The sequence below is a fragment of the Hemicordylus capensis genome, chromosome 3 (genome assembly GCF_027244095.1).
Source record: "Hemicordylus capensis ecotype Gifberg chromosome 3, rHemCap1.1.pri, whole genome shotgun sequence".
Classification (NCBI taxonomy): Eukaryota; Metazoa; Chordata; class Lepidosauria; order Squamata; family Cordylidae; genus Hemicordylus; species Hemicordylus capensis.
The window spans coordinates 166,135,942-166,157,240 of record NC_069659.1 but is presented as its reverse complement, the minus strand read 5'-3'; the positions used below and the strand labels follow the sequence as shown (position 1 = coordinate 166,157,240).

The window sequence follows — 21,299 nt, the reverse complement described above, 5'->3', positions numbered from 1 at the left end:
GTCTGATGTGGAGGTATCCAGTGACTCCTCTTTTGTGTTTAGGTTGGATCAGTTCCAGTTTGTGAATCCTGAGGATGTGGACAAGCTGATTGGAACAGTGTGGCCCATCACCTGTCCTCTTGACCCTTGTCCGACATGGCTTATACTATCTGGCAGGGGGGTTGTTGTAGAAGGCCTGGTAGAGATTATAACTACGTCTCTGAGAGAAGGTAGGATGCCTCCTAGTCTTAAGGAAGAAGCTTACCTTGGATCCCTCAGAGCTGAGTAACTACAGGCCTGTCTCCAATCTTCCATGGCTGGGCAAGGTAATTGAGAGAGTGGTGGCCTCCCAGCTCCAGACAGTCTTGGAGGAAACTGATTATCTAGACCCATTTCAAACTGGCTTCCAGGCTGGCTATGGAGTGGAGACTGCCTTGGTCGGCCTGATGGATAATCTCCAACTGGGAATTGAAAGAGGAAGTGTGACTCTGTTGGTCCTTTTGGACCTCTCAGTGGCTTTCGATACTATTGACCCAGTATCCTTCTGGAGGATCTGAGGGGGTTGGGAGAGGAAGGCACTGCTCTGCAGTGGTTCCGCTCCTACCTCTCAGGCAGGTTTCAGATGGTGTCCCTTGGAGACTGTTGTTCTTCAAAATCTGAACTTTTGTATGGTGTCCCTCAGGGCTCCGTATTGTCTCTGATGTTGTTTAACATCTACATGAAACCACTGGGAGAGATCATCAGGAGATTTGTTACAGGGTGTTATCAGTATGCTGATGACACCCAAATCTATTTCTCCATGTCAGCATTATCAGGAGAGGGTATAACCTCCCTAAATGCCTGCCTGGAGGCGGTAATGGGCTGGATGAGGGATAACAAACTGAGATTGAATCCAGATAAGATGGAGGTACTCATTGTGTGGGGTTGAAGCTCGAGAGAAAATTTTGATCTTTCTGTTCTCGATGGGGTCACACTTCCCCAGAAGGAACAGGTACACAATCTAGGGGTGCTTCTGGATCCAAGTCTCTCCCTGGTGTCCCAGGTTGAGGTGGTGGCCAGAGGTGCCTTCTATCAGCTTTGGCTGATACGCCAGCTGCGTCCATTTCTTGAGACAGACGACCGCAAAACAGTGGTACATCTGCTGGTAACCTCCAGAATGGATTACTGCATTGCGCTCTATGTGGGGCTGCTCATGTACGTAGTCCGGAAACTACCGTTGGTCCAGAAGGTGGCAGCCAGATTGGTCCCTGGGTCGTCTAGGAGACACCATATAACTCCTGTATTGAAGGAGTTACATAGGCTGCCAATATGTTTCCGGACAAAGTACAAGGTATTGGTCATAACCTAAAAAGCCTTAAACAGCTTGGGCCCTGGGTATTTAAGAGAACATCTTCTTTGTCATGAACCTCACTGCCCACTGAGATCATCAGGAGAGGTCCATCTACATTTGCCACCAGCTTGTCTGGTGGCTACTCAGGGACGGGCCATCTCTGTTGCTGCCCTGAGGCTTTGGAATGTGCTCCCTAGTGAAATAAGAGCCTCCCCATCTCTGACAACTTTTAAAAGGTCTTTAATGATGCACCTGTTCACCCAGGTTTTTAACTGATATTGTTTCTATTGTTTTAGTGTTGTTTTTAGAATATTGTTTCAAAAATTTTAAATTGTTGTGTTTTAAATTTTGTTTTGTTTTGTTTTCAACTAATGATTTACTTTTGTGTTTATCTTGTTGTAAACCGCCCAGAGGCGTGAGTTTTGGATGGTATAAAAATATGTTAAATAATAAAATAAATAATAAAATTCCTGTGTGTGTACCAGCGTGTACGACCTGCATTTCTCCAAATCTCTTTGGACATTTTGCACCCTGAGTTTAGCAGGATTTGGTTCATTGTTGGATCACTGGTAGCCTCAAGCCTGAGAAACTCTGCTCCACAAACCTCTCTGACTTACCCCCTTGCCTGCAACTTCCACCGCTGAGCCGCTCCTGAATTGGTTTGGTTTGAGTTTCACATTCACATTCCTGAATTGTAGCATTCCTAACAGTCCCGTATTATACAGGAAGTCCCATATCTGAGGCAAAAATATCTTGTCCCATACAGGACGCTGTTTTCCCCATACTATTTGCAGAGCTGGCAGCTCGCTCTCATTCCTCAATAGCAATAGCAATAGCAATAGCACTTACATTTATATACCGCTTTATAGCCAGAGCTCTCTAAGTGGTTTTACAATGATTTAGCATATTGCCCCCAACATTCTGGGTACTCATTTTACCGACCTCGGAAGGATGGAAGGCTGAGTCAACCTTGAGCCCCTGGTCAGGATTGAACTTGTAACCTTCTGGTTACAGGGTGGCAGTATTACCACTGCGCCACCAGGGGCTATACATTTGCATTGAGCCCACTGAAGTCTGGCTAGAGCCAATTTTATATTTTTGTGAACCGTCTAGAGCCTTTGGAGTCAGACAGTATATAAATAAAATAAAATAAAATAATATGAAAGAAACAACAAAGTTCACAAAAGAAGCCCCAATTGTCCTGCAAACTTGCAGGAGCAATTGACTGGGTATATTTACTTCTTGCAAGTTGCTAATCATTTACTTATCTAATGTAAATAGACGCACAGACTCACCACTTCTGGCACTTAAAGCAGCCTTTCAGTGAGGCTTTCAGTGACAGCCATGGCAAAATGTAGCAGGGATGGAGCATGTGTGAGTGTCTTGGCAATTTTCTTAATTTTTCACTTGACACTTGCTCCATATCATGTCTAAGTGGGAAGGTCTGTGTGAACAAAAAGCTTTGTGAAATCATCGGGCTTGTGGTGTTTTTTTGTTGTTTTACAAATGCATTGCTACTCAGGCTTCTGATTACCCCTGAGATGACCCCACCCTCAAGACCCACCCGCCCCCACCTGAGTCCCATATTCAGGCAATGGAATGTTGTCAACCCTACTGAATTTCTCAAAACCTTCAGTCATCTCCCGTTACACGGAAACTCTGACTAGGCACTTCAGCTATGCTTTTATGCTTTGTGGGGGAAATTAGCTCAATTGAGGTACGGTTGTAATAAAGCATTAATTTAAGCAAATTTGATGTACTAGAAATGAAGAGAGAGGTGCAATTCTGTTTTTAAAGCTTTATTAAAGTAAACTTCATTAAAGTAAACATAAATGATACGCATACTCCAGCAGTGCTTGGTATCAAGGGCTACGCCCATTTTGGAGACAAGTATCCCAGGTGCACAAACAATCAGGCACATGCAAATTATGACCTCTGCCTTAAACCAGAATATGTTTCATGTTCATAAAAACCAATCGTTTCAGCAATGTTATTGCGGGGTGACTGGCACACTGCTCATACATAAAAGCCAACCAGTCAGAAATCACACTCAATGTATTTCATCTAATTGGCCTCTAACTATGTCTACTCCCCCCCCCCACATGTAACAGTAGATTGCCAATTACCACATAGAGTCACGTCCTTATGACTCATCTATTGGAACACCTGTAGCTGCCGCATTCCCATTAATGCTGATCATAAGTGTCACAGTCATCAGATTTACAGTCTTCCAGGCTCAGCAGGCATCTCAGTTCTTCATTTGCACTTTGATGCTGATGGCTGTTATGTCAAGGAGCTTGATGAGTTTCATACCTGGCTGTCGGTGGTCCGCAGGTGGTTTCTTTCTAGTACGAAATAGCAACAAGCAACTCCTGCATTTTGAGACTCTTTAAGCTTTCTCGTGAAATTACAGTTGGCCTGTTGAATATAAAACATTGGAGAAGGCTTGCATTCTGTAAACGATGTGAATCTTTCAGTATTGTAGGACAAGCAGGAATTTGCTCAGTTTCACAACACAGCCAAGTGTATGTGTCCGCAGTGTTTTGGCCAACTTCTCTTGGCCAAGCTGTCTCTACTATGCTAGAATACATCCTGGCTCATCAACTCTGAGGGATTATTTCATGAATGTCTCTGCTGTCTCCACAATGAAAGCTTACTTTTCCATCAGGAGAACAGATTCATGTTTTTTATAATATGTGTACACGGCATCTCTATGGACAGTACCCAAGCCAGTTTACAACATCTATAAAATAATTAGACAAAATATGATTAAACACATGCTAAAATCAGCTGCCAGTATCATTTTAAAAATCAGAAGCAAACATGCCAAAGATGTTTGAAAATGTCTAGTTGAACCCAGAAACTTGAGGAGAAAAAATACTGCTGTTAGTTAAAACTTTCCCACTCAGATCCTCGAACCCCTCTCAAGTGATATAGCCCCTCATGGGTCAAGCACAATGGCCTTCTGACAGGCACTAGAAGTACAGTGTGCATGCATTACCTAGTAATGTGCCTTGAGCAGATAGCTGTTTGTGGTGTTAGGGGATGACTATTAAGTTAGCTAGTATATCTCACTTCTGTTGAACCTATTTCCGCTGTCTTGTGACAGGCTAGATAGAGAAATAATGGATACTGGGATGACTTTGTCCAACACTAGGGGTGTGTAAGCCGGCTCGGCTTGACAAGTTTGGGGTTGAACCGGGCCCGGTTCAAACTGAGCCAGCCTGGAACTCTACTGGTAAAAGGGAATCTGGTGAAAATTTACCAGTAAAGTGGCATGGGGGCTTGCCTCAGGGTAGACCGGGCAGGAGGGGAGTAAGTAATTACAGGTGCCACTGGTGGCTGTGGGGGTGGGGGGAGGGAGGCTCCCCACTCCACCCCTGCCAGCCTCCCCCAAAATAGGCAGGGCCAGTTGCGGCCTGGGTTGGGCTGCCTTCAGCCCAGTTTGGGCCTCTTCACATGTGTGGATGCCATTTTAGCAGCCTCTGTGCATGTGCGGAGAGCACTAAAATGCCCTCCACACATGCGCAGAGGCCCAAACTGGGCTGAAGAAGGGTGAAACCGGGTTGCCGCTGGCCCTGCCTATTCTGGGGAAAGCTGGCAGGGCAACAGCAGCACTTGTAAGTAGTTACTTACTCGCCTCCTTCCTGCTCTACCTTTAGGCAAGCCCCCTCCCCCTTTACTGGTAAAGAGAAATCCTCACAGGATTCCCCTTTATCATTAGAGTTCTGAGCCAGTTGAGATCAGGTATAGTTGTACCTGGCACAAAACTGAACTGGGCCAGGTCAGCTCGAATCTGGTTCGGATTTGAGATGAACTGGCAAAACCAGTTTTGTGCACATCCCTGTCCAACACTACCTGAGGGCTGAGGTCAGGGACCATTCGGTGTGAGGAATCTGGTTATCCTGAGTAGCAGTTCCCCTCCCTGAAACTTATCAGTGTGACAGTCCAGCTGACGGAATGCAGATATAAACAAGACAGAGGAATTTAAAAAGTCAACTGAAAGGAGAGGTTCTCTTATGCATGGTTTCTCTCTAAGTTTAAGAATATTTCCCCAGAGGGTCCCTTCTAGGTCTCTGCTCACTAACACTGCTTAGCAATCATCCAGTCTTTTTCTCTCCATGTCCATCTGACCATGCTTTATGTTTTCTTTAAGATATATCAAGATATTTATACTTTCTGACCTTATAATTGCCTTGCTGTATCAAGCCAATGTCCCATCTATAGTCTAGATGGATTCTAGACCAACACTTCAATAGAAAAAACCCTTGAAATTGTACAAGCAGCACATGATAGCAACAGCCTACTCCAAGTAATATTTTGCACTCCTGGGGGCGCATTATTATATATGATAAACTTTCCTGAAAGCTGTACACATTTAACCCAAGCAGAACCCTCCAAATTTTGCCTTGAATTTCACGTCAGGTGAAAAGTTTAAATTCTGAAATCTGAAATCTAGAAATTTGAAATCTAGAAATCTGAAATCTAGAAATTTCCCTCAAATTCTGTGAATGTTTTTAACCTCCTTTGTAATTCCTGTCCATGTTTTGTCTGAGCAGGATCCACCAAATTCATCCTGAATTTAGTCTGAGACAAAATTCAGTGGCAACTCTAATCTAGAATCTTCATGCAAAAAATGGAGTTTAGTGCCAACTTGGTTCCATTCCAATAGAAATGGAAGACACAACGTTTCTGTGTGGGGTAGAGTCTCCTCTCTTCTGTATATTTCTCTTTCTTGCATGCTGCATTCTTTCCTCACATTTGCTTCTTCATTCCGTTTGATTAGTTGACACACAACTTAACTTCTGAAATTGCAGTCACAACTACATAAGCATAAGGACGTTCTTCCATAATATAAGTAAACACCAATGGAACATTTTCCTGCCTGTGCCCTGGTCAAAAGTATTGCCAGAATCTGCAATGCAAGTGCAAGTGCTGGAAACCATGAAATGGATGGACTGCTGCCAGGCAGACTACCCATCACCCACATTTATCTAGAGATAAGCCACACTGAGTTCAATTTGACTGATAGTGTGCATAGAATTGGAGCCTTGGTTTTTCTTAAGGACTTGTGAGAGGCAGGTGGTCCTCTAAAGCTCCTTAGAAGCTTGATACACAACCGTTGCTTTTATACAATGGAACTAGTCTCCATACTTATGAAAATATATAACTGGAGACCTGCACCGAATCAGGTTTCCAAGACACATGTACATATGTGTATGACATCCCTCAGTTAAGAGCTTGCTGTGAGAAACACTGATGTTTTCTGCTGAAATTGTAATATGCAAAGCTACCCTTCTACAGAATCACACCACTGGTCTATCTAGCCATGTATTCTTAGACAGTAAGCCTGTGGACTGGGACTGGGGTTCCCCCCACTTTATTTTGTAAATATTTGTACAGTGTTTAGAAATGTGCTTAAATAAATAAAATAAAATAAAACTTCATTGACTGACAGTTGTTTTCCAGGGTCATTCTGAGCCCTGCTATCTGTGACCCTTTATCCAACGATACCAAGGACAAAATCTAGGACTTTATGCACACAGACCAAGTGATCTGCTAATGAGCTATGGTTCTCTCCCACCCTCTATTGGTGATTTCCTGTGGTAACAATGGGATCAGGTCCTAAGTGAATAAAACACTGTGTTTTATAGCCGCTCCCTTTTCCTTTCTGACTCCACTTCCACACTCTCTACAGGATCCCCACAGGGGCAATCTTCTAAACAACAAAACATAAAAGATACTGGATCTAAAACAACCCAAGCAAGTGAGCAAGTTGGAGGGCTTTTGGTTCCTCTGACCTGCCTGGACTTAACATCTGGCCCCCTCTAGGTTGCATTTCCATTTTCTCAGCCCGAACGAGGGGTTGCCTGCCAGCTTGCTGTGTCATCCAGCTAGCTGCCTTCCAGGATTGCCAGGACTGCCTGATTCGGAACATCTGTTGCTTGCTAGCTCAGCAGTGTCTCATGAGAGGAGGGGCTGCTGGATGCACATACATCTCTGTAAGGCAGCCCTGAGGCATGGCTGGCAGCCCGCCTGTAGGCGGCTGCGAAGGGGACCGGCCTTTGGGGCTGGGCTTTCAGGGCAGGACTGAGGGCTGGGGGGTTCATGATCAGCAGAGCTATCCCGGGTGGTGAGGAGTTTAATTTCTGCTCCTTCTGCTTCAAACTGGTTCCCGGAAGTGTTCTGCTGTAATGCTTTTAATGGGTTCTTTGCAGACAAAATCTCCTGTATTTGGGCCAACTTGGACTCCACTATTTCTGCAGGGTCTATGAAGAAGGTGTCCAGCAATCCCTCATGCAGTGTTAGATTGGATCAGCTACAATCTGTGACTCCTGAGGATGTGGACAAGCTGCTTGGGGTGGTTCGGCCTACCACTTGTTCTCTGGATCCTTGCCCAACTTGGTGGCTTCTATCTAGCAGGGAGATTGTTGGAGGTGGCCTAGTTAATAGGAGTGTGCCCAAACCGGTCCGGGGCCATGCAGGAGGCCTCCGGAACGGTTTGGACTTCGGCCGGTCCAGCGGTCCGGCGGGGGGGGGGAGTGTGGCTTTAAGGGTGGGGGGTAGTACTTACCCCTCTCGCCGCTCTTCCCCCTCCGGCGCTCGACTTTGCTGAAAAGTTTTTGGGGCGGCAGAGTTCCTCCCTGCCGCCCCTGCCCCCATCGTTGTCTGCAACAAGTAGAAGTTGGCGCTATGCATGTGCCCGTAGCGGCACACCTGCGCCAGCGGCAGCAATGGGCATGCACGCACCATGATGGGCACATGCGTAGCACCAACTTCTACTTGTTGCAGACAAAGATGGGGGCAAGGGCGGCAGGGAGGAACTCTGCCGCCCCAAAAACTTTTCAGCAAAGTCGAGCGCCAGAGGGGGAAGAGCAGCGGGAGGGGTAAGTACTACCCCCTCTACCCTTAGAGCCACACTCCCCCCAGTGCCAGACCGCAGCTCCGTGGTTCCGTGCACATCCCTACTAGTTAATATCATAAATATATAGCCGAGGGAAGGTAGGATGCCTCCATGTTTGAAGGAGGCAATGGTTAGACCTCTTCTTAAGAAGCCTTCCCTGGATCCCTTAGTGATGGATAGTTATAGGTTGGTCTCCAATCTCCTTTGGTTAGGCAAAGTGATTGAGAGGGTGGTGGCCAACCCGCTTTTAGAGGAAACTGATTATCTAGATCCATTTTAAACTGGCTTTATAGCTGGCTATGGGGTTGTGACAGCCTTGGTCAGCCTGATGGATGACCTCTACCAGGGAATCATTGGACGGAGTGTGACTCTGCTGGTTCTTTTGGATCTCTCGATGGCATTCAATACCATCGAACATGGTATCCTTCTGGATTGCCTGGGGGAGTTGAGGATAGGTGGCACTGCTTTGCAGTGGTTCCGCTTCTATCTCTTGGATAGATTCCAGATGGTGGAGCTTGGTGACAGTTGCTCCTCAAAACAGGAGCTGTTATATGGAGTCCCTCAGCGCTCCATTCTGTCACCAGTGCTTTTCAACATCTACATGAAAATGCTGGGTAATACCCAAATCTACTTCTCCTTTTCATCTGCATCATCAGGAAGTGGTGTTCATTCCCTAAACGCCTACCTACAAACAGTAATGGGCTGGACAAATTGAAACTGAATCCAAGCATGATGGAGGTGCTCATTGTAGGGGCTCAGAATCTGAGGGATGAGTTAGATCTCCCTGTGCTGGATGTGGTTACACTCTCCCGGAAGGAGCAGGTACGGAGCTTAGGAGTACTCCTGGACCCAGGCCTCACCCTGGTATCTCAGGTGGAGGCTATGGCCAGGAGTGTTTTCTATCAGCTTCAGCTGATTCAACAGCTGTGTCCATTCCTTGAAGAGGATGACCTCAAAATGGTGGTGCACCAGCTGGTAATCTCCAGACTTGACTACTGCAATATGCTCTACGTGTGGCTGCCTTTGTACATAGTTGGGAAACATCAGTTAGTTCAAAATGCGGCAGCCAGATTGGTCTCTGCGGCAACTCGGAGAGACCATATTATGCCTATTTTGAAACAGCTGCACTGGCTGCCGATATGTTTCCAGGCAAAATACAAAGTGCTAGTTATTACCTTTAAAGCCCTGAACGGCTTCGGACCAGGTTACCTCAGAGAGCACCTTCTTCTGCATGATCCCCACTGCACGTTAAGGTCATCTGAGGAGCTCTTTCTCCAGTTTCTACCGGAGCGTCTGGTGGCTACTCAGAAGCGGGCCTTCTCTGTAGCAGCTCCTGGACTGTAGAATGCACTCCCTGCAGAAATCTGTAATTTGAGTTCTTTATTGGCCTTCAGGGGAGCCCTTAAAGCCTATCTGTTTGGCCTGGCCTTCCAGGGTTTTTTAAATGCTGTAAATGGTTTTAATGTTTTAACCTGGTTTTTCTGGGTTTTTAAATTGTTCTGATTTTTTAATTGTTTTATGATTTTGTAATTGTTTAATTGTTGTTTTATGCTGTTTTATAGTTTTTGTTTTAACTGTTAATTGATTTTAATGGTTTTGTTCTAATTGTAAACCACCTTGAGCCATTTTGGAATGGTGGTATGAAAATTGAATTAAATAAACATACAAACACATTGTGCCGAGGTTTTCTTGAATCTCTGAGTTCTTACACAACTTGAGCTATTGAAATATGTTGAGTATCCTGTTTAGCATGGAATATGGGTTCTATGTGTTGTCAAAGCGAGCCACCCCACCCCGAGTCAAGAAACATATGGTTTGAGCCTCCCCCATGTCTAGCATTGCTAAGACAAAACAAAGATATATTTGCAGGCAGATCTCGTTCTTTGTATAGGCACAAGCAGTCTGGCTAGAAAAAGACAGTAATTTCTTCAGAAGGTGAAGGCAGTATGATATAGTGGGTCATGGTGTGCATACCCATCCCATATCTTTGTCCATAGGTTTTGCACATTTTTAAAGTGCCAGACCTGTTTGATCAAGAACATCAGCAAGACAAAAAAAAATTAGTGTGTGTATAGTGACCAGCCTCCCCTCCCTCTAAAGAGCTAACAGGGAGTGAACACTTGTCTTGACTGACAGGCTGGTGAACTCCAGGACAGCCAATTAGTACAGCAGGTGGGTGGGACCTAGAGAGCAGTTGCTGGGAATTCTGGGAACAAGAAGGGTGGTCTGTGCTTGAGAGAAGTACATGCAGAAAGGCGTAGAAAGGGGCATGGAGTTTTTGCTCCCTCAAGGTCAAAGCCAGCATGGAGGTTTTTCTCATGGAATAACTGCAGATCCTTGAGATACAGGATTGCAGGAAGCTTGATTCTCATCAGGTGTTGGGTGAGTTTTCGAGGAAAAGGGGATTCAGCATAGGGAACAGCCTGTTAGATTTTTGCATTAGAAACTTTTATTTCTCTGTGTGTTTGTGTGTGTGTGTGTGTGTGTGTGTGCGCCCGCGTGATCTGCATATCCCTGATACTGTTCTATTATAGTTTACCTGCAACATAATTAAAATAAGAAACACTAGCTTACACTCAACCCAACTAGGGCGTTGCAAAGGACTCTGTAAACATTTAAGCGTGCCTAAATGCAACCTGAAACTGAAGCCTAAGACAACCTATTTTTGTAACCTACTAACACCCCTGCTAACTGGGCAAAGAGGCACCTTTTACCGTGGTGATTCTCTTTATTTAGCAGGGGGAGAGTAACTGGCCCTATCCACCCCCAGCACAGTACTTCCAGTGACTGTTGCTGGTGTGTGTCCTATGTTTCTTTTTAGAATGTGAGCCCTTTGGGGACAGGGAGCCATCTTATTTGTTTTATTCTCTTTGTAAACCGCCCTGAGCCATTTTTGGAAGGGCGGTATAGAAATCAAATTAATAATAATAATAATAATAATAAGAAGAAGAAGAAGTATTTTTTAGTATATTTAAAACCTAAAAGCCTCAGACGGAAGCTGTCTGCAGTAACTAAATAACACTTTTGTTCTTTTCTTTTTACAGGCCTCTCAGAGTTGGTTTTTAACTCAAGAAAAAGGGAGGGCAGAAAGGGGATTTCTCTGCTGCAAAAGCATCCTCAAGTGCTCAGCAGCTATTGGTTTTCTCATCACGTGTAAGCCTACACATGGAAGGATTTTGTACTTATCCAATAGAAAAAACAGAGAGAGGTTTCCCTAGGATTCCACCCCAAGCCCAGGGAGGCTCAAGCTCTGTCGATAAGAGCAGTGGTGGTGGCAGCATTTTAATTCTACCGGAAATATAGATTAGTTTTATGAGAAGCCCAGCCAGGCCGCTTGCCAGGGATGAGTCAGCATTCCCCCCACCCATCCACATGAGCTGTTCTGAGACAAAGGCTTTAATTCTGCTGCAGTTTACCATAAACTTTGGGTATCTTAAAAGGGACTATCTCCAACCAACATTGGCTTATGATGTGCAAGATTTTGGTTACTGATCTATTACTTGTTTTTCAGGGCATCTTCAATCAACAAAGCAATCAAAAATTCAGTAACTGCAGAAATATATTTTATCTAGTACACAGATTTCAAGGCAGAAACATATTGGATGAGGAGGGTGATTCAGGGTCTTACACCTTTCCTATCTCCTGTTCATTCCCTGATCCACCCACATTAAAGATATAATCCTTTTGAGATTTACTTTACAAAACAATTTGTTCCTGTTTTAAAAATGCAATCAATATTTATTTGCTGTTAAGTAAGTCATACTCCAATTATATTCAATAAAATGTGTTATCCACAATCATATTTAGTTTCCTTAAAGGTTTACTAAACATTTCTCATTTTACTTAAAATCATTGACAATTATGGGAAAACAATTTATTTTAGACATCACTATGATTTAACATGAAAAATAGTCATCAGATTGTGCTTTACATCCATTAAAATCCTCAGTCCTGTCAACTACCTTCTACGAAAGTAAAAGTATAGGACATTTACAATACAATTGCCTAGTAGTAGTATCCATACATACTATTGCACATAAATAAGGGAGGAGTCCCAAAGGAAGTAGATCAGTGGTTAGCCGTTCATGGCAATGAATAGAAAGTCCCAATTTTAATACTTGACATGTGAATGAAAGAAGAAAAAACCCACCAAAATAGTAGGAAAGTTAATTGCAAGACACACACCAAGAAACCAGTTGATTGTGAGAAAGAAAATACAGAAATCTGTAAATTTATGAGAAAGATATTCTTACAAACTGTTTCAATGTACTCTTTCATTGGCAGTGGGTGTGTTATTTGAGTTAAATCTGAAACTAGCACAAGCCCACAGTCTAAAATCTCAGGGGCTCCTCATGATGAAACAACATAATCCCTTATTCCTGTAGATACTGATTGACTTTTGCCTCAGTTTGCCTTTACTTTCTCGTACATGGCCTTCTTACCTTGCCCTTTCTTTCTTTGGCCCTTTATATCTCCTCTGTTTAATTACTCTATTTCTTATCTATCCTAGTTTTCTAATTAGTAACCCCAAACCAGTTAACAAAGTAATTAAAACACTGACATATCAAACACTGTAACAAGAAAACAAAACAAGCAAATAATAGCAGCAATAAAACAGGTGATGAACAGATAGATATACTAACTGGACAAAACTAAACATTGGCAAAATCAGGTAAGAAAAATCAACTCCTTCTTGAAAATCCATGTTTTTACTTGATGACTGAAGACATACAGTGTTGGGCCTCCCTGGTGCTTTCCAGATTACATGCTACAACAGTGTCATTGTGTGGCTTCCGTACTGCCTATGTTTCTACATTTCAGACCCTGCACAGTCGGCAAGGTGCCATTCACATTTCCGATGCCTTATTTCAGGTTTTATCTTTGCGTTACAGTGCTACAACACTGCGGGGGGGAAGCGGTATTTTCCCATTGTAGGAGGTTTGCGCAAGCTAGAAAAGACTTCTCCCCCTGCTGGTAGCTTTGCACAACACCCTTTATTTATGGTTTCAATACATTCCTGACAAGCCAAAGTAAACTACCGCTGCTGTAGCGTGTAATCTAGAAAGCACCCCTGTGGAGAATATCCTGTAAAGATGGTGTCATTATTGAAAAGGCCCTGCTCCTAGAAGTCAGCTGCTGAATTTCAGTCAGCAGGTACATGGACCAGAACCTCAGATGTTAACTGGAGTGTACAACAAGGTACATAAGGGAGCAGGCAATCTTTAAGATAATGAAGTCCAAAGCTTTTTAGGGCTTGAAAGGTAAGAACCAACACCTGGAATAGAGCCTGGAAGTGAAAAGGCAGCCAGTGCAGGCCAAACAATCAAAGTAATATGCTTTTATCTGCCAGCAACCTATTGAAATTTTAGGATGCTTTTCATGACCTACCCACTATTTATTTATTTATTTATTTATTTAACACATAAAGAGAATATTAAACCTGGCAATTACTAGCACATGCATGCTATTATTCTCAAACTGAGCTAGGAAGATCACTAGTGATTGCTGGAGAGAGAAGGGGGGGGCGCTTTTAAAAGAATGACAAAATTCCATAGCACTTTTGCTTGCAGAGCAGTTATTAATGGGTGATACCTACATTATGTTTGAAATAGAAAATCATGGCAATTTCCAGAACAATCTTGTGGCTTATTTACAGACTGGAAGGTTCTCTAGCAGGTGTCTGAGTTAGGCAGCTCTACATCATTTGGCAGAGTGAGATTATTGTTCAAGCAGTGACTCCGCAGCTCATGGTTACTATTATAGATAAAATGTATATGATCAGAACTGAAGTCTTAACATAGTCCATGTTCCTCTTAAAATGTTAAAATTAAAACATCTGAACAAAACAGGGAGTTCAGAAATCTGCCTGGGGGTATACATGTTATCTCCTTCCCTCTGTATAAAAGGTCGTCTAAGATCATCAGCATGTTGGGACTGGAGCTTGGAGCACAGTTCCGTCTTGAGTTCCAACGGTGCTCATGGAATTTCGACAAGGAGTCTTATTGTGAATCCCCATAAATCAGAGGAAAATTTAGGAAGCCAGTTACTTTACAATACTGGAAAGCCAATGAAGTGGCAAGATGCAAACAGAAGCATCACTTAGTGACAGAATAATCTGCATTCACAGCTGTGTTCCAGCACTAATCAAAATTAAGTCCTGTCAGAATCAAGGAGGCACAGTTAAAGAGGGGAGACAGAGCAGGTGCATGTAGCAAAACCAGTTATTTGAAAGCTCCACTAAAATGCATACAATTTAAATACATTTTAGTTGATTCAATGGCCACTTTCACCTCTGAACCCTAAACCTTAAAATCCTAAATCCAACAAATGTTTTGTCTGGCAGATGTCACATCTTTCTACCAAAATAAGTTGGACTCCATGGTCAAATTTAGTTGGCCAGTTGCCTTGCATTTGGATGCAAGTCAATACAGTACCTTTTTGTTCAGGGACAATTATGTCCCCATGATCAAAAATGTGGGGCACCTTGTGAAGTTAAAAAAAAGTCCCTGGAGGTGCTGTTAGGATGTTCAAGTGACAGATGTGCAATGATCAGCTCTTAGCCCAATGACAGCAGTTCTGTGATGGCAACCAGTCTCTCATACTATTGCTGTGACTCTACAATGAAGGTTTTTGTATGAATTAGGGTTGATTCTTACATTACAGCCATTTGTAGCAGCAGCGCCATGTGACGTCTGCAGCATGCAAGAGCTACTCGTGTGGATTGCCCCCATTATGTGGAGAGTTTGCTCCAGCCACTGCCAAGAATGCTATGAAATGTCTTTGTGGGATGGAGTAAAGTACTTGGTAAACAACATACTAGTCATGTGGAGTTGAGGCACTTCCAGCATCTGCAATGGCAGCCATAACGAACGAGCCAGTTCTTAATCAGAAGTTCCAAGTTTATTTAGAAGTGAGTCCCAATGTGATGAATAGAGCTTATTGCTAGCTAAATATGCATAGGAAGGCCAAAACACACTAATGCCATACTGTGCAACATTCCGTCCGCCTTGTGACAGAATGTGTGCACAATTGCACAAGAGTCCTCTTGCCTAAAAGTGGAAACTTGCACAAATGTCATTGCCTGATCTATTTGCCAATATTTCCCGTGGCCATTGACCACACAACTACATTTGTCCAGGTTCCTGCATTTGTGCAAGTGTGCTCTTGCACAACTGTACGTAGACTGCATTACAAGGCAGATGAAACGTTGTGCAGTATATCTGCCACTTATCTGAGATCACAGTCTTTTTAGTTCAATGGGATTTATTTCTGAGTAAAAATGCAACACATTGCTCTATTAATCTACTATAGGAGCTTCTTGAACAAAACAGAAATTGTCTGAGTTCAGATCTGTATCTAAAAGTCACACAATCATCCCAATTGAAGGCCCACTGTGTATAATTACATATATTTCATTAGAGAGGTCCTTATTCTAGACAGGTGCCAGGCTATGACAATCAAATACTGGAGAAAAATTAGTTCAAATCAACAGTCCTCTTCAGATGTGTGTGTGTGTGGGGGGGGACGACGACACCGTAGTAGCATACAGTGTCCCAAGAGCACACCTATGAGTCCTGTCCCAGAGCTGACTTGCTCAGAAGCCTCACCCCTACAATGCAATTGTCTGTCTTTAGAGACAAATGCTATAACCATGAACAGATTCCCCTCCCCCCCATGATCATCAGGCTGAGGTGCCTTTAATTACAGGCAGCATCTGTCCACAGTTCTATCTGTCTATCTATCTATCTATCTATCTATCCATCTATCATATTTGTATACCACCCAAAACGCAAGTCTCTGGGCAGTTAACAACAAAACAATAAAAACAAAAATTAAAAAGGTTAAAACATTACAACAATTTAAAACTTAAAACAACATTAAAACTACTAAAAACCATCAAACTATTAAAATAGTATCTAATTAAAAGCCTGGGTAACAAATGGTCTTGACTGCCTTTTAACAAGTTGTAAGAGCTGGGGAGGCTCTTATTTCAGCAGGAAGCATGTTCCAAAGCACTGGGGCAGCAATGAAGAAGGCACGTCTCCGAGTAGCCACCAGACGAGCTGGTGGCAACTGCAGATGAACCTCTCCTGATGATCTCAATGGGCAGTGTGGTTCATAGCAAAGAAGATGTTCTCTTAAATACCCAGAGCCCAAGCTATTTAGGGCTTTATAGGCTATAATCAAGAACTTGAATTTTGCCTGGAAACTTATCAGCAACCAGTGTAGATTTTTAAAGATAGGAGTGATATGGTCTCTCTGAGATGACCCAGAGACCAACCTGGCTGCTGCATTCCGGAACAACTGCAGTCTTTGGACTACATACAAAGGCAGTCCCACATAGAGCATGTTGCAGTAGTCAAGTCTGGAGGTGACCAGAAAATGTACTACTGGTCATTTATCTCAAGAAACAGGCACAGATGGTATATCAGCCGAAGTTGATAAAAGGCACCTCTGGCCACTGCCTCAACCTGGGACACCAGGGAGAGGTTTGTGTCCAGAAGCACCCTCAGACTGTGTACTTGTTCCTTCTAGGGAGGTGTGACCCTATCCAGAACAGGCAGATCAAAATCATCTTCTGAGTTCCAACTCTGCACAATAAGTACCTCCATCTTATCTGGATACAGTCTAAGTTTGTTATCTCTTATCCAGCCCATCACCACCTCCAAGCAGACATTTAGGAAGGTTATGCAAAGCAGTGCCTCTCACCCCCAACCCCCTTAGATGCTCCAGAAAAATATTATGGTCAATAGTATTGAAATCTGACAAGAGGCCCAAAAGGACGAACAGAGTCACACTTCCTTTGTCAATTCCCAACTGGAAATCATCCATCAGGCTGACCCAAGCAGTCTCCACCCCCCTAGCCAACCCCAAAGCCAGTCTGAAACCGGTCTAGATAATCAATTTCCTCCAAGACTGCCTGGAGTTGGGAGGACACCACCCTCTCAATTACCTTGCCCAGCTACGGAAGATTGTAGATAGGCCTATAGTTGCTTAATTCTGAGGGATCCAATGCAGGCTTCTTCAAAAGAGGTCTAATAATTGCCTCAAGGCAAGGAGGCATCCTTCCCTCCCTCAGAGAAGCATTTATTATCTCTACTAGGTCTTCTACAACAACCTCCCTGCCAGATAGTATAAACCATGTTGGGCAAGGGTTAAGAGGACAGGTGGTAGGCCACACCATTCCAAGCAGCTTGTCCACATCCTCATGAGTCACAAACTGGAACTGATCCAGCCTGACCACATAAGAGGAGTTGGTGGACACCTCCGTTTCCGATACTGCAGTAATTGTGGGGTCTAAATCCAAATTGACCCGAATACAAGAGATTTTATCCACAAAAAACTCATTTAACACATCACAGCAGTTAATAGATGGTTCCAAATTCTGATTCAAGGGAGGAGGGGCGCTTACTAGCCCTCTCACAACCCTGTTTTTATAGTGTTTGTCTCTAGAGGAAGTTTTTCACACTGGGCTTTTAAAGCCCTTTAGCTCCCATCTCCTCTGGAATGGAGGGTGTGCGTTCACATATTGGACAGATTTACCCCAATGTGCTTGTGAGCTATCAGGGAACACTTCACACACAATTCAGGTTTTTCACTGCATGTTAGAGTGCAGCCCAATTTATATCCAGGGTTTTTAAAAAAACCACTTTTTGCATTGAGTTTTCGGGATAATGTTGAATTTGCAATAAAACCTCACAGAAAATTCGTGGTAAAGCCTGCTGTGTGGAGAACTCCCATGCTAATCCTGTAACTGTGGACAACAGACAAGTGGGGCGTCTGAGCACATCAGTGTGGGGATGGGGCTTCAGAGTGTGCTTGCAAGATGCTGTGCAAGATGCTATACTTTCTAATGTCTGAAAAGGGCTAATGCATACTGCATATGAATGAAGAGTACGCTTATAAGGAGAAGACTCCTGAGATAAAGCCATGAGGCTAGATTAAAGATGAAAGGGGCTAGGTTAGATTAGAGATGATATAACAAGCCTTGGATGGCCCTCCATTTTTAATCAAGGTGCATTAGAATTGTTTGCAGTTTCTCTTGTAAGGAAAAGGAATGGGCCTCTATATCTTTAATATACATTATATAGTAGTTCTACCTAATGCACATCCAGGTAAGGCAAGACTACTTTGTCTTTCCTGAAATTAATTCCTCGGGCCCTCCTCCCTAACGGATGACCTCGTGCCATTAAGCACATATGAGCCTATGATACTGCTAAATGATGTCAACTTTATTATAAAACTGGACTTTTTTGGAGGAGGTTGGAAAGTTCTGCCCCCAAGACTAGTGTCGTGAAGAACAAAGTGCCCCCACAGACACAGAAGCTGGCCACTCCTGGATTAGGCTAACTATATAATAATAATAATAATAATAATAATAATAATAATAATAATAATAATAATAATTCGATTTCTATACCGCCCTTCCAAAAATGGCTTATTACATAGAGAAATAATAAATAAATAAGATGGATCCCTGGCCCCAAAGGGCTCACAATCTAAAAGAAACATAAGATACACACCAGCAACAGTCACTGGAAGTACTGTGCTGGGGGTGGACAGGGCCAGTTACTCTCCCTCTGCTAAATAAAGAGAATCACCATGGTAAAAGGTGCCTCTTTGCCAAGTTAGCAGTGTGAAGGATATTGTATTTATTTTTCTGTGTGTTTTTCTTATGCTGTTTCCTCCATATATCAGTGGCTGGCATGATGAGGAAAATTACTCAAAATAGTCGCATCTCAATGGGATGATAGTAATTTCCCTTGTTATGCCAGCCAGTATCTTTATTTCAGCTTGTTAGTCATAGGACTAGACCATTACAAAATCAAAAATATAATATTGCTAGTTAAAAAAAAAGGGTAACAATATTCATCCAGATATAAAAACCATTCAAAATAGCAACTCAGAGAGGAACCAAAAGGAAAATTTTAAGTATTTATCTAAGCAAAATTATCAGCTTGGAACTTGTGATGTGCTTAATTTAAATAATACCAGCAAGACATTTTGTTAGCTTTAATGTCATGGCCTCGTTTCTGCCTAAAATCTCTATCGAATGGGCAGAACTGCAGAACATGGGCATGAGACTGAACCCTGTTTGCCAAGAAGGGGGAATCAGACTCGATAAATTTGTCTGTGGAAATAAATGAGTGGCCACCAATCTAGATTAGCCTTAAAAAATTGGCAGGGATATAGTCAGGAACAGGAGCCTTAGCGGGATTTCAGTTGCTGGGAAAGCTATTAACTTCCATAGGAGTAATCAGGTTCCAGCCAAACAGTTTTCTGGGCTAAATGAGAGAGTGAGATATTTACACTATCTATTTTAAGAACCGTTAGAACAAAACAGAACAGAAACTCGCATCTTTTCTATTTCTCTGTCCTGAGCTTTTAGGTTAGAACAAGTACAATGCAAAAACAATTATACTGCATAGAGCTTCACCTGGATCATTTTAGATATGCAGGGCTCTTATTTACTTTTAGAGGATTATTTCCTTAATACTACTTACTACTTATTTACTTATTTTTATTTACTTACAGTCTAGGCCAGCTCAAATATCCACAAAAGTCAGGGCTGTTTGGTTTTGGCCTTTCCATAAAAGAATTATACAATGAGATTTTGAGAAGGAGTTTTACATTATCATCACTACTCGAAGTCCCATGAGGAGCAGCAGACTGTACAACGCTTGATGCAGAAAAATGTGCATTTGCACACAAACACATATATTAGAGTAAATTGGCAGCTTTAGAGAAAACCTAGACTACGAGGGGTATTGATTCATTCGCTGCCAAATATAACTTGCTAAGAATGCAAGTCTCAAGTAGCTGGGGTGGAGAGCTTTCTGCTCAGTGGGGACCTCCAGCCAATTATTCCTGAAAACATGATGTTCTGTACTGGGAAAACTGCATACAGAATAAGCAGCACACAGTTCCAACAAGAGAGCAAGATTTCTTTAGCACTACCCTATAGCAGAAACATATAGGTCTTGAGTATCAAAATAACTTGCAAAGATCCAGACTTTCAATATTACTTAAAATTAAACCTGATACTTTTTGTATAAACTGTCATCATTAGCTAATTTTTGGTCTCATTTAAAACGTCACTAAAAACCAGTGTTAAAATTGAAACCGAAACCTTGGAGAAGCAAGCTAGGAATGTGGCTCTCTGTTTATGGTTAAGCCCCTCACCCCCACCCCCCAGCCCCATCCCAATTATGTGACACATCAGAAACTATCAACAAAATTCTCACTGAAAACATGAAAGGGCTCAGAGAAGCTCGTTTGTGGCTTTTAAAAAGTGATCTGGTAAATAATAATTAGATTGCAAAAGTGTTTTTAATGAGTTCTTGCCTAAGGCTTACAGTGCTAAATTAACGAAGCTGTTTTGTTAATGAAATAAGTAAACGTTTCATGTTATGAATTAAGTAGTGCCTTTTGATAATTTTTAAATTAAGCTTCTTCTTTTTTCTCTTTTCCCAGTTCATGGAATTGGGAATACCTCTACCTGAGTCATGATGAAGTCTCATGATTTAGATGAAATCTGCCTAATTCATAACCTTCTAATCTGCCTAATTCATAACCAAGGAACTCCCTTGTCTAATTAATGAAATAAGCAAAACTTCTACCAGGTCCAGGAAACCAGATGAGTGAAGCAAAATGTCAGTTTGAATCATTAACTTGCTGGATTAATTAAACAAAGGTTGTAAAGAATGTAGAAATGGCATCAAAATAGAAAAGCTTCATGAATTAGAGACAAAGGTGCAAAACTGACAGGGCCCTTTTGTTCCGCAACGCAGGCTCTGCCTGCAAACCCGCCATGGACTGAGATTTGGTTGGTGGGGTTTCCATTCTGGCCCCTTGGCTTTGGAATGCTCCTTCACCCAGGGTTTGAAAAAATCATAATCTGAAAACTCACCTTTTTAGAGAGTCTTTTTATAGTGTTGTATCTGCAGCTAAATCTGGTGGGTTTTTCATTTTTAATTTAACTTTAAACTTTCAACTTTTTAAATTGGTCTTAACTGGCTTCTGTTTTTAGTTATTTTACTTATTAATATTAATATTAAATATTAATGCTCTATTATGTAATTATAT

General features: G+C 42.5%; 1 protein-coding gene across 1 annotated transcript in view; it reads right to left on the bottom strand.

Annotated features, from left to right (window-relative positions):
- Window positions 1–3,104: 3,104 nt before the first annotated feature.
- HS6ST3 (heparan sulfate 6-O-sulfotransferase 3) overlaps window positions 3,105–21,299 on the bottom strand; it is a 367,579-nt gene continuing 349,384 nt past the window's right edge. The window contains exon 3 of the transcript XR_008319289.1: window positions 3,105–4,052. The gene's annotated coding sequence lies outside the window, so the exon portion shown is untranslated. The remainder of the gene's footprint in view (window positions 4,053–21,299) is intronic.